The 7,605-nt window shown below is 36.2% G+C and overlaps 1 pseudogene; it reads right to left on the bottom strand.

Annotated features, from left to right (window-relative positions):
- Positions 1–4,045: 4,045 nt before the first annotated feature.
- Positions 4,046–5,090, bottom strand: LOC124974381 (receptor-binding cancer antigen expressed on SiSo cells-like; annotated as a pseudogene).
- Positions 5,091–7,605: the final 2,515 nt, after the last annotated feature.

Below are 7,605 nucleotides of genomic sequence, written 5' to 3'. Positions count from 1 at the left end.
AAAAATGGCTTTTTATAATTTTTCTGGCTCACATGCACAGTAATAAGAATTAGTTTATGCTCTTTTCATTTTCAAATATTATACAAACAAATTTCCCTCAAATTCAAGAACTCTGAATTTGGAGGCAGCATATAATCATGCCACAGAACAAATATAATGATCATTAAATAAAATTAATATAATCTCTCAATTCTCCCCACAAACATGATATTCTACATCATCCTCAGGATTCCTTCTTATTCTGAAGTGTTATTCAATTGCTATTTGCTAGCAAAGGATTTTTTTTAAAGAAACAATTAACAAATATTACTACTAAGGAAAAAAAGTAGAAAGAAGATAAACCTTAAAAAGAAATCAAAACCATTGGGAATACCATTATTCAGATATGAACACTATTTAAATACATATTTATGTGAATGAAAGTTATTTTTTAAAAATGTGTTATATTTTAATTCCTCCATTAACCCATAAATTTATAACATCTTTCCTGTGATAACATATTCTTCTATAACCTCATTTAATAGTTGCATAGTATTTCATTGAACAGCTGTTACTAAATTTTAATATGATTGTATTTGTAGTTTTTCACAATGATAAAATAACACTGTGATGATCATTCTTAAATTGGTTATGTATATTTTGAATTATTTTTACAATAAAAGTTTAGAAATTGAATTGATGAAGGAAAGTATATGCATGAGTTAAGCTTTTGCTAAAGCCAAACTTCTCTCTGAAACAAATATATATGAATTGAATAAAATTTTCATATTAACTGAAGACTTTTCTTAAATTTTTTTGTGTATTTGCCCCCTATCCCATTTATCGATAGTTTTACTGTTCCATAAATTTTGCTAGGAATACCAAAAAAATAATTGTAGCAGAGCCTAAGGGTATTAACAGGTCATATTCTCATATATTATAAAAATGTAGAATGACATATTATTTGTAAAAAGATTTCCATGACTCCTATAAAGGGCATGGACATAGATTCCTGATCTATGAGATTATAATTGGGAAGAAATCCACTATTAGTTATTTACCAGTGTCTCTGAGAGAAGAACCCAGTTTCTTATCCCTGAGTCCATGCTGGATTAACCTTAGCTGAACCTTAGCTGGCCGTGGTGGTGCAGGCTTATAATTCCAGCAGCTGGGGAGGCTGAGGCAGGAGGATAGCAAGTTTAAAGCCAGGCACAGCAATTTAGTGTAGGTCCTAAGCAACTTAGTGAGACCTTGTCTCCAAATAAAAAATAAATAAAGGACTGGGGATGTGACTCGGTCACTCAGTGGTTGAGTGCCTTTAGGTTCAATCCCTGGTACCAAAAAAAAAAAGTCATAACTGATCCTCAGATTTCTGTGCGATATAATATACCACAAGATGAGATGTGGCTACATGAGTCTACAGAGGTGCCCAGAGAGGGGGAGTCTGAATAGGTCTGCAACAAATGCCCCGAGTTCCCTTTTCTCCAATGAGTAGTAGGAGTAGATCCAAGTTTCCTGTGGGTCTAACTGAGAGTCACACTTGGAAAGTGCTTGAGTTAGGAAACAGATAAGAACAATTGTGGATTAATTATAGAGGATCAAGAATAACTGTTTCTTTCTTAGAAATATAGGAATGGATAATTGTATTCCTGCCCACACGTTGTGGCACTAGACTCTTTTCTTTTTTTTTTTTTTTCGGTGCTGGGGATTGAACCCAGGGCCTTATGCTTGCAAGGCAAGCACTCTACCCACTGAGCTATATCCCCAGCCCCGGCACTAGACTCTTCAACACATTTTATAGACAGGAGGCAGTGGTATGTCCCAGAACTGGCTTGTATTGGATTATCTGCATGTTTTCCCAAATCCATGTTAAAGTCAGATAAGTAGCATGTCACTGACCAGGGTGGCAGTATTTGTCCCCTAGAATCAGTGATCACGGCAAATCAGAACATTTTTTTCATGGAAGCACTTGTGAAACATTTATCTCCTTTGTACTAAAAGGAGGGATAACAATGTGTTTATTATACAGTTTATGACATTCAGTGGAATATCAAAGGAAGTAGGGTTAAGAGATAAAAATTAAATTACTACATTTCTGATACACTTGCATTATTTTTGGCTTAAAATTTATATTTTACTACATTTTATCAAATACCTCATTGCTTCCTGGATGACAGATACAGGTCAAGACATAAACCATATCCTCTAGATTATAACAAGTCATAAGCTATATCCTTTTAATTATTATTTGACATTATAAATAAAGTGCTCTTTCCAATAACTCATTCTGTAAGTACATTAAAATTGCTGGGTAAAAATAAAGTGAATATCACAGACAATAAATACATATATACAAACAACAAAAACACAAATAAAAAATATACAATAGAACCAACTATTATTTTTTAAATTCCTGAAAAACTATGTTCTGTTTTGAGTGTTTTTCCACATGGGTTAGGTTAGTTAAGGTTCTTGAACATTGGTTGGCTATTTTGGATTGAGGAAAAAAAAGTTCCCACCCCACTTTTGAAATTGCCATGTAACAAGAATAGCAACCTTTATTATCACAGGTCTTTGAAATTTATTGAGGTTAGTATGATCTGTGTCAAGATAGTGCAATTGCGAGTTGGTGTGTGTAAAGTGTCAATAATAAATCCCCAAAAGGAGTACTTTCCACAGTGAATTCTTCAGTGATCTTTTGCTCCTGCCTCATTAACATTAACCCCACTTCTCATCTAAAAGAACTATTGTCTTTTGGTGAAAATTTCCTTGATGCTTTTTAAATAATTTCACCAAATTTTAATATTATGCTTATAATTTTTTTTTCCTTGAAATTACTAGACTCCTTTTTTCTACTGGTGATATCTGTTTTAATCAGCTTTTTTGTTGCTGTGATTAAACAATGGGACCAGAACAACTGTAAAGGAGGAGAGGTTTATTTAGGGAATCATGGTTTCAGAGGTCTTAATCCACAGAAGGCTGGCTCCATTCCTCAGGGCTCAAGGTGAGCCTGAACATCACAGGGAAAAGTGTGCCAGAGGGAAGCATCTCAACAAGGTGATCAGGAAGCAGAAAGAGAGAAACTCCACTTGACAGATACAAATATATACCCTAAAGCCATGCCCCAATTCCCACCTCCTCCAGCCACACCCTGCAACTCCAGTTGCCACTCAGTTAATCCTATCCAGGGATTAATTCACCCATCACAATCCAGTCATTTCTCCTCTGAACCTTCTTGCTTTATCTCACATGTGTGATTTTGGAGGAACACTACATCTAAACCATAACAATATTTTAATTTATTTTTATTTTTTTTCTTTTGATATGTTAGCATATTTATTAGTTCTTTTTAGTTATACATGACATTAGAGTGAATTCTGACATATTTATACAAACAAAGAGTATATCTTATTCTAATTAGGATACCAGTCTTATGGCTAAGACATCTCTATTCATACTTAACTATTTTTCATGTAAATAAAAATTATTGCATTTAATGTCATTTTCTTAAAAGAACAAATAATCAAATTCCTTAATGCTCTATTAAACATAAAGAACACAAGCTCAATTTGAGAAAATGTATGCCAGCATCAGCTTTTGACAATAAAAATAAAGAAGTTGAAGACCTACAGTTTGTCAGGTCAGGTTACAGTGGAATCAAAGAATATTAAAATTATTTTTTTCATAATTATACACATTTAAGGAAAGCATAAGCAGAATTCTTTGCCATCATAAATTAATTTACACCCATTTATTTAGTTTGAAACACTAGTTTGAGAGGTATTTCTATATTCCATTGGTAGTAAGTTCTCTACAGCAAATGGTTGTCTTATATTTGGGGCACGTTAAAGAGACTATTGTCTCATAAGTCTTTTTTGTTCTTTTGAATCTCACTCATTAAAAGTGCAAGGTAATTTGGGAGAACCCTGGTGTCCTGGATGGTCTGATGAATGCACTGAATTAAGCACTTTGTATTCTAAAAATACTCTCTGATCTATACAAATGGTGTGTGCTTCTTGGGGCTCAGATTTCTCTTTCTGGCATCATGACATTTGGAGAACATTTGTTATGAAAGTGTCACAAGGATTTTATTTTGCTCCCTCTTCATTAGCCTCTGTGCTTCCTTTTTCATTTTCTTTCTTTGTTATTCTGCTGCTTTCTTTTCTCTATCTGCTATTTTCTGCTGCCTCAGAACTTCTGCTTGCCAGGCTGCATTGTCTTCTTGCTCTTCTTCCAATGCATTGGTTTTTTTTTTTTTTTTTAAACCAGGTATCTAAGTTCAGAAGATTGATGAATAAAAGTGTTATGGTTTAGATTAGAAGCCTTCCCAAAAGCTCATTGAGAGACAATGCAAGAACCTTTAGAGGTGAAATGATTGGGTTACGAGGGCCTTAACCTAATCAGGCATTAATCTCCTGATAAGTATTAACTGGGTGGTGACTGTAGGGTATAGCTGGAGGAGGTGGGTCCCTAGGGTCGTGCTTTTGGGATATATATTTTGTGAGCTGATCTTCACTCTCTCTTTGCTTCCTGGTACCACATTCCCAGCTGTTTTTCTCTACTACACACTTCCACCACAGTGCTCCGGCTCACCTCCAGTCCTAAGGAATGGAGTCAACCATCTATGGACTGAGACCTCTGAAACCATGAGTCCCCAATTAAATATTTCCTCCTTAAAATTGTTTTTGTCAGTTTTTTTTTGGTCACAGCATATCTTGTGTAACTGCTAATCTACGAAAGAAACCTGTGCTACCATCAGGAATGTCAAAATTTAATAGTTCTCTCCTCTTAATAATGATTTTCTGAGTTTTCCTTATAGATAGTGTCATGTTTTTAAAATAGTAGGTTCCATTTGTTCCAAAGTATTTTGTTGGGTTGCCACATACTCATTCCCTCCTTTGATCTTCACACTTGTGTGTGGGTCATCCCAGGAAGCCAACTCTTCCACATCTGTCTGTTTAAGAACTAATGAATAGTTGACTGTAGGTGGCAAAGTTATTTGGTCTCCGCTTAATATCCTTCCTCTGCCATCTGCATATTAATCTCTTTAGGAAGAATACTGTTGCTAGACAAGTATAAACCTTAAATACCCAAAACTGAGTGATGGTCATGATGGGAATCAAAACCTAAAATTGGTTGATGGAAAAAAAATCATACTCACTGCACAGATGAGAAGAATATGAGTGTTTTCATGTTACACAGCTCCTTGCCTTCTACATAGCATTATATGAAGCATTTGAAATTGCTGGAGGTGGATACCTGGCAGGCTGAGATTTGTATTGTAGAAAAACCAAAATTGAGAAGTGTAAGTCTGTACAGGAAGGGCAAAATTTCCTATCAGGAGGGGAAATTTCAAGCCTGGGGATTTTCTTGGCTGGCTGCCTCATAGGCCAGTCTCCCATGGGTGGGCTACATGCTCCTATACTTAATTATTTTGCAAAAAAGTAGGTTTTTGGAATCACTTCCTAGTTCAATGTTTGTTTCATTTACTCATAAATCCATTCAGTGGAATGACTTTCTGATTTGTGAATTAAGTTATCCTGTTTCCCTTTTCATTTTTAGACACATATTTTCTCCTAGCTTTAGATTGGTAGAAAACTAATACAAAGAATTCCCAGATGCCCTTTGGCTAGTTTACCTAAACGTTAAATTCCCCTACATTTATTTTTTCTAACTCTCCCTTCTGTTTTTTCCTCTGAACTCTTTCAGAATAAATGTCAGATATGATATACTTTACCCACATACTTCATGGAATTTTTTTTGTAAATGTATACATCCTCTTACATAATCATAGTGCAATTATGGGAAATGGAAAATTAACATTGATTCAATACTGTTATCTAACTTACTACTTATCCATATTTGCTAATTGCCCCATTAATGACCTTTATTGCCAATGAATGCATCGCATTAGTTACCATGTACTTTTACTTTTGAAATCTGTGTGATTTCCTGGGTCTGTTTCTCATGTCATTGACACTCAAGGAACACAGGATGGTTGTGTAGAATGCCCATGAATTTGTCTCATCGTACTTTCCTATCACTACTGACTGTACTGACTCAGAGTCAACTTACTCAGTTGTATACCAGTTGGTTATTATCATAAAGTGATTACATAAAAATATTTGCACATAATTGCAAGGGTCTTATTTGTTTAGGATAAATCATAAGTCACCCATACCAACACAAAATCTTACCAACAGCGTGTGAGAGTACCTGTGTTCTTATATCAAAGTTAACAATGTATTGATAGTTTTTATAATTGTTTATTTAGGAAGGTAAACGATATCTTATTGTTTCACTGTATAATTTTTAGTAAAATTGAAATGGACCATTTCAATTTTATTTTTTCTTACTTTATTATTCAGCTGCTTATAATTATCATTGAATCATTTGCATATTCCTCTTTAATGACTGTATATGAATATTACATGTGGATATTATACATACTTGAAAATGTTTTGTGTTGCTGTTGCGCTCCCTGCCCGCAGAGAGACGAGACGCAAACCTGGTTCTTTTGAGCTCTTTATTTTGCGCGCTTACTTCCTCATAGTTCTTTCTTTGTTCTCTTCTTTGAGGAACTTACACTCCAATATATACAGTACTTGTAACCAATCAGCCTTTGAGCACGAGGGGAGAGCATGCACAGATACAGGCAGCAAAGGCAGGCATACAGTGGACCTGCACTATCCATCAGGGAGCTCAGCCAATCCCTCGAACTTCCTCAATACGATGTCAGTTGTTTGTGCAAAAATTAACTGCTCTGGCTCACTGCCAGGCGCCATCTTAGCCTTGCCACACCTAGGGCCAGGGGTCCGGCCGAAACCCCGACAGTTCCCCCTTTTCTCTTTAAAAAGAAAAGGAAAGCTCGGGACCGTGCCTGTCTTAGGCGGAGTGGTCAACCACCGTCCTTACCCATCATCGGATAACTGTAGAGCATGCTACAGCTCCTGTCTTAGGTCGGTACGGTGTCACCTTCTCCCTTACCGTACTTGACTACCGGTCCAGGCATCGAGAGCCATACTTGTGGGGAACTGCCGGGCCTCTAGGGCGTCATGGCCTGATGACAAATAATCTGGTCCATTTGGTAGGGTGGCTCGTAGTTGTACAACCAGGCGGGTGAGGAAAAAGATACCAAAGAGGAGTAAAAACCCCAAAGTGCCAAGGCTTGCCCATGTTTACAAAATTGAAAGCAGAAGAAAACCATTTTAGCCAGCTCAGACATAGAAGCAATTGTGTACCCTAGTAGAATTAACTTTGACAATTTCGCCTAAGTCGTGAGGTAAGATTATCAAATTGAGACGACCAATTAGAAGTAGATAGGCTGACAATTTTGTAGATAACCCAGCTGCGGTGCTGGAATTATCATATACAATGGGGGTAGCACAAACAGCTCTTAAAGAGTAAACACATCCGAGTCCCAAAAGTTCTTGTAATATGTCCACTTGTTCTTGTAATAGGTCCACTCTCTGAGTCACCAGGAGAATGTCTGTTCTTAATGTTGGTTTAGAGTTTTTAGAGTTTGTAAAGTTGTGGCAGTGTTTTCAGCTAAGCAGTTCACTGTGGTTGCTGTAGTTGTTAATGTAGCGGCTGCAGTCTTGACAGTAGCACTGGTAACTCTGTATC

Source organism: Sciurus carolinensis, unplaced genomic scaffold (assembly GCF_902686445.1).
Source record: "Sciurus carolinensis unplaced genomic scaffold, mSciCar1.2, whole genome shotgun sequence".
NCBI classification, from domain to species: domain Eukaryota; kingdom Metazoa; phylum Chordata; class Mammalia; order Rodentia; family Sciuridae; genus Sciurus; species Sciurus carolinensis.
The sequence above is the reverse complement of the archived record's forward strand: the minus strand, read 5'-3'. Positions and strand labels throughout refer to the sequence as shown.